Here is a 7,042-nt window from a genome sequence, read left to right as displayed (position 1 = left end):
CTAAGTCTTTAAAATGTTAGCCTTAGAGACATCTCTATGAGCGAGGGAAATGAGGGAAGTGCTCTTCAGGATGTCACAGGAAGTCTATAACTGTAAGCTTATGGGAACCACAGGGCTGGTGAGGTGAAGCGGGCAAATTAGTTACATGAGTTGACAAGCAATGATTGAGCATCCACTTTTAGGGCTTAATACTGTTCTTTCTAATTTAATCCTCAGATTACCCTGTCGAGTAGATTGTATTTTATTCATTTTTACAGATGCAGAAGTGGCCAACAAGAGGTGCAGCCAGGTTTTGAACTTAGATGGGTCTGACTCCAAGGCCTCAGTCTCTTCTGGTACACCATCAGTCTGTGGAATGAAGTCATATAGCGTGGGGGTCTGCTTTGGAACAGTAGGTTGGGTACAATCTGTAGAGAGCCTTTAATATCAAACAGAGGCTGCTGGTGCCATCTTGTAGGTAAAGGGGAGATGCTGAAGGAGAAGTGGCAGCTCTGTGCTAGAGTAGAACCTGGGTAGCTCATGGGAGAGGTGATATCAATCCTTACAGAAAGAGGGCAAAATCTTGGGGTATTTATCCTCTCCTTATGAACAGCTCAAGCATGAAGTGAAGTGAGTGAAAGTCACTCAGTCATGTCTGACTCTTTGCGACCCCATGGACTACACAGCCCATAGAATTCTCCAGGCCAGAGTACTGGAGTGGGTAGCCGTTCCCTTCTCCAGGAGATCTTCCCAACCCAGGGATTGAACCTAGGTCTCCCGCATTGAAGGCAGATTCTTTACCAGCTGAGCCACAAGGGAAGCCCAACTCAAGGGTATGAGGACTCAAAAGATAAATGTGTGTTTTATAAGATTAAGCTACAAAGTAATTAATAAACATAGCCACAATGTGCAGCAAATAAAAAGAAAGCAAAAGAGCCAAAGGAGAGACTACAGACCCAGTACTGTCCCTTCTGACACAGCCGGTGCTGGCATGCACCTCTGTGAACAAAGAGCATGTGTTCCAGTGACATGCTTCTTTGTCAGGGGCTTCACTGCCAGAGGCATAAATAACACAGGCAGAACAGGGTGTGTCTCACTGCCCTGCCAACATCTTCCACTGGACTGTCAGTCCACGGGCCTGAAGGGGCTGTTGTCACACTGCCCTGGTTTTGGATATGCTGTACTTAACATCATTCTGTGTATGCATCTGGCTGTGAGAAAGAAGTAGAATATTGAACTGCATCTAAGCCCCAGTTATTATCATGACCATGAATTTGTGGTTTGGAACGACTAGAAGGGAGTAAGGAAAAAAGGAAAAATCTTAGTTTGTGAGGGGATCTGAACTATGGGTAAATCTCTTTTTACTTCTATTGATGTTAATGTTTGTCCCATAAGTAATACAGATATCAAACAACACCTTGTTTTGGCACTCCACTGAGTCTTCAAACTGCTTGTTAATCAGAATGTATGTATTCCAACTATCTCCAAAATGTCTAAGGAGAACACTCTGAGCTAGTTTGTAACTCCTTGGACCTGCTCTCCATCCCAGCAACGTCATCAGATGACCAGAGCCTTCCACAAACTTTAAGTGTATGTACAGACTTTAACAAATCTGAAGATGAGAGGAAAGAGCCCCACACAGGCATTGGCTTAACTGGCCTTGAAACCAGTTTAGCAGAAGGGGCACTTTCTCTTTAGGAAAGACAGTATATGAAACAGATGTGGGTGAAGAAATCATTACTCTTTTAAATCCTAAATACTTCCATTCTTTCCCTCCTCTCCCATACACATGTGCATGCACTGGTAAATCTACCCTCTGAGTCTCTACAGCATGGTGTGTGTGCCTTTTATAGCAGTTAGGCAACACGTGGGAGCTGTTGAAGGATCTAAATTCTCAGCGAGACTATGAGCTCATACAAATATTTCTGGACAATATGAATGGAGAGCAGGAGCCTGGGGCCATCTTTAGAACATAGGTGCCCTGCAATTGTGTGTTATGTTGAAATAATGTCACGTGTACTCAAAAGTACTATTGAAAGACAGCTGAGACACTGAGACAGAGAAGGAAGACAAATGGGTGAAAATGGGTTAAGGAATGAGATCCTGTTAGTCTCCAGATGGCAAGAAAAAGAAGATGGGAGAGTGTCAGGTGTGCAGGCAGCTGCAGGTCCAGTAAGGGGCCCTGCCAAGACAGCCAGATTCCGTTTTGCTCTCTGAAACAGCTGTAGGTGCTTGGCCTTCCGGGGGCAGCAAGGGAGAGCTTCGACCACCAAGAGTCGAGTTTAATATTTATTAAGCACTATCTTTATGCCAAGTACTGTGCTTGGGACTTTTCGTGTACATTGCATCTCAGATCATCCTGGCAACGGCTCGCTGGGACAAGACTTTATAATCCCGTTTCATTGTTTAGGAAACAGGCTTAGCAAAGCCAAGTAGAACTCACATAGCTAGTAAGAACCTGGATTTCTATGTAATTAAAATCTCACTGTATTCATTCTCATTACTTTGATCCACTAGTCTTTACAGCTGCTTTTGAAAATCCTTTTTGTTTTCTCTATTTTAAGAAGATTTACATGCTCAAGGAGGAGGTGGAGAGGAAGTTAAAAAAAAAACTAAAGAAAAAATTTTAAAATTAGATTCCTGCTATTGAGACATATCCACCATTAAGATGTATATCCTTGTAACTTTTTTCTATTATTATACATATTTTAAAAACAATATTGGCATCAGATACTTGTTTTTTCACCTACTATGATAAGGAGTGAGTTTATGTGCCCAGTTGTGTCTGACTCTTTGCAACTGCATGGATTGTAGCCCACCAGGGTCCTTTGTCTATGGGATTTCCCAGGCACAAATACTGGAATGAGTTGCCATTTCTTTCTCTGGGGAATCTTTCTAACCCAGGGATCAAACCCATGTCTTCTGTGTCTCCTGCATTGAAAGAGGATTCTTTACCGGCTGAGCCATTGGGGAAGCTCAATGAGTTAATACCCACCCCTCCCTTCTCCTTAGCAGAGGCCCAGAGCTTGCTGGCTCCTGAGGGGCTATTGAAGTTCTACTCTGGCCATTAATCTTCCACTTCTGCTCCATGCCCTTCATCTCCTGTATTTACTCTGCCCCTTTGGCTGAGGGGAGGGCTCACCTCAAACAATATAAGATATTTTTTGTTTTGGGGGGCTGTGCTGCACAGCTTGTGGAATCTTAGTTCCCTCACCAGGAATTGAACCTGGGCCACCATAGTTAAAGTGACGAGTCCTAACCACTGGACCACCAGGGAATTCCCTAACCAATGTAAGTTTTGACTTTTAAGACGGGTAGACTCATGTTCTCTTTCATGCAGCCTTGGTCTCTCTTGAGTGACCGGGAACATACTCTTGGAAAATATCTGTGTGACTTCACAGTGTTGGGCATCCTTCTCATCCATAATTAGCCAGCATCCCCACCATCTGGACTCTCTCCTACCTCTTAGGGATTTCCTTGTCCACACAGAACTAAGATTGATCCAAGAGCCCTGCTCCTCCTCACTGAGCTCTCCCATCTGTTCTAAGGTTTGCTTTACCAGCTCCTGCCCAGCCCGGGCCCCTTGATGGGCGTGCAAGGTAGTCCTCCCTTGCTCCAGACTCTGACACTACTGAGGTTGTGTGTGTGACCCTAATTTGCTAGTCTCTTATTTTGTAAAGGCCCAAAGTCCCAAATACCCTCACACTCTGCTTCTTTGAAAAGTGGAGCAGCCAGTTTCCTGACTTCTTTTATATTTGTTTATGCACATACTACAGAAAACTTGGAAAGTATGCTTAACAAAAAAATTAAAATCTCAGTTCAGGGCTAAGCATTGCTCACATTTTGGTGTCTATTCCTCCAGTCTTTTCTCTACACACATATGGCACTTTCTCAGGTCTCAGATTGCCAGAAGGATCATCTCATTAATAACAGCTTTGCAGGCAGGCAGGGAGGGGGGAAACCACTACATTAAATATTCATATTGATTGCAAGAGACATTTTTATTTCAGAAATAGTAAGTGGTGAAAAAAGGTATCATAGTACCTAGGAAATACTGTGTATATTACATTTAAAAAATTTAAGTGGGATGATACTATAACCTGTTTTTTTCAGTTAACATATTATGAACATATTTCCATGCCATTGAATAATCTTCTACGATATATATTCCTTGAGGACATTCTTCTGCAAAATGAAAATAGCTTTTCTCTTTCTGAATATAAAGACAATACATATTCATGGTGCAAATACATAAAAAGCACCAAAAGTATAAAGAAGAAAATACAAGCTAGCTAAAATCCCATTACCTAGCAGCAACCACTGTTAACATTTCTTGTTAACAGTGAGCTGTTTCTATGAATGTAGATGCATATGTAAAATATATAAGTGGAATACTACTATAAAGGGTGCTTTGTAACATGCTTTTATTTTGCACTTAGCAGTACGTCACAGTTATTGCTCCAAGTCAATAAATCATTTTATCAACTTAAAGTCTGCATCATATTTCTTTGTACAGCTGTAACACAATTTATTCACCTCATCTTCTGATAGACATTTATGTTACTTCAGTTGTTCACCACTGGATCTCCTGGAGAAGGGAATACCCACCCCAGGATTCTTGCCTGGAGAATCCCATGAACAGAGGAGCCTGGCAGGCTACAGTCGATGAGGTCACAAAGTCAGACACAACTGAGCAACAGTTCATTCATACATCCTTTTACAGTTATCTCCTTGAAATAAATTCCTAGAAGTACAACTCCTGAATCAGTATATATTTTCAAATCAGATATACATGGCAAATTACCCTTCGGAGGCTGTTCCTCAGCAGTGTGTAAAGCTTCCCCTCATTCTTGCCTAAATTGGATATTATCTTTAAAAATCTTCATTTTTCACCTAATGACAAGGTGGAAGACCTAAGGGTGCCAAGACAATTCAACATGAAAGAATAGTCTTTTAATAAAATGTGCTTGGACTCATATCAGTTCAGCCGCTCAGTCATGTCCTACTCTGCAATCCCATGGACTGCAGCACGCCAGTCTTCCCTGCCCATCACCCACTCCCAGAGCTTACTCAAACTCATGTTCATAGAGTCGGTGATGCCATCCAACCATCTCATCCTCTGCTTTCCCCTTCTCCTCCTGCCTTCAATCTTTCCCAGCATCAGAGTCTTTTCCAGTGAGTCAGTTCTTCACATCAGGTAGCCAAAGTATTGATGTTTCAGCTTCAGCATCAATCTTTCCAATGAATATTCAGGACTGATTTCCTTTAGTATGGACTGGTTGGATCTCCTTGCAGTTCAAGGGACTCTCAAGAGTCTTCTCCAACACCACAATTCAAAAGCATCAATTCTTATATATCCACATGCAAAAGAATGAAGTTGAACCCCTGCCTCACAGCAAATACAAAAATTAACTCAAAATATACCATAGACTTAAATACAAAAGCTAAAACTTTAAGAGGCTTCTCGGGTGGTGTAGTGGTAAAGAATCCGCCTGCAAATGCAGGAGACACAAAAGGTGAGGGTTTACTCCGTGGGTCAGAAAAATCCCCTGGAGTAGGAAAGGGCAACATGCTCAGGTATTCTTGCCTGGAAAATTCCATGGACAGAGGAGCCTTGTGGGCTACAGTCCAAGGGGTTGAAAAGAGTCAGACATGACTGAGCAACTGAGCTCACACACAGATAAAACTATAAGACTCAGAGGAAACCAAGTAAATCTTCATGACCTTGGATTAGGCAAAGCTTTCTTAGATACGACAGTAAAAGTACAACAAACCAAAGAAAACAAGAAATAAATTTGACTTAATCAAAATTTAAAACTTTTGTGCTTCAAATGACATCATCAAGAAAATGAAAGACAATACATAGAATGAAGGAAAATATTTGTAAATCATACATCTAATAAGGGATTTGTATCCAGAATACATAACTATTAGAACTCAATGACAAAATGAAAACCCAATTAAAAATGGACAGAAAAGTTTGAATAGACATTTCTCCAAAGGAAATATACAAATGGCCAATAAGCACAAAAAGAAGCTTAACATCATTAGCATTTGGGAAATGAAAATCAAAACTACAATGAGATACCACTTCACACCCACTAGGATGGCTGTAATTAAAATGATGGACAATGAGTGTTGGTGAGGATGTGGAAAAATTAGAACCCTTGTACATCGCTGGGGAGAATGTAAAATGGTGCAGCTGCTATGGAAAATAGCTTGGAGGTGCCTCATAAAGTTAAACATAGAGGCAGCAATTTCACCTCTAGGTATATACCCAACAGAATAAAAATATATGTCCTTACAAAATTTGTGTATGAATGTTCATAGCAGCATTATTCATAATTGTCATAAACTGGAAACAACGTGAATGTCCATAAGCTGATGAATGGATAAACAAAATGTGATATATACATACAATGGGATTTTTTTTTCAGTCATTGGAAGGAATGAAGTACTGATATGTGCTACAACATGGATGAATTGTAAAAATATTATGCTAACTGAAAGAACTTTGACAAGATGACTGTGTGATTCCACTTATATGGAGTGTCTAAAGTAGGAAAATCCATACAGACTTCCCTGGTGGCCCAGATGGCAAAGAATCTGCCTACAATGCAGGAGACCCATGTTCCATCTCTGGGTCAGGAAGATCCCCTGGAGAAGGGAATGGCTACCCACTCCAGTATTCTTGCCTGGAGAATTCCATGCAAGAGGAGTGTGCATGGGTTACATGAGGACGGAGGAGCCTGGTGGGTTACAGTCCACAGAATCCCAAAGAATCCTACCGACTGAGCAACTAATGCTTTCACTTTTTCATAGAGGCAGAAAATAGATTAGTGGTCAGCAAGGGCTGGGAGTAATAGGGAGTGACTGCTAATGAAACCGAGTGGGGCCCTGTGGGGCTCCCAGGCACAAAGGCCTTTCTGTCCCCCATTTCTTATAGTCAAGACCCCAGCCATGAGTCTGAGTGACCTTCCATGAGTTCCAAAGGGCAGATTTGAACAGTTGCTAATCAAGGCAGGAGTAGTCAAGGAATCACCTGAGGCAAGATTAAAGAGAC

Source organism: Bos javanicus, chromosome 8 (genome assembly GCF_032452875.1).
Source record: "Bos javanicus breed banteng chromosome 8, ARS-OSU_banteng_1.0, whole genome shotgun sequence".
Classification (NCBI taxonomy): Eukaryota; Metazoa; Chordata; class Mammalia; order Artiodactyla; family Bovidae; genus Bos; species Bos javanicus.
The sequence above is the reverse complement of the archived record's forward strand: the minus strand, read 5'-3'. Positions refer to the sequence as shown.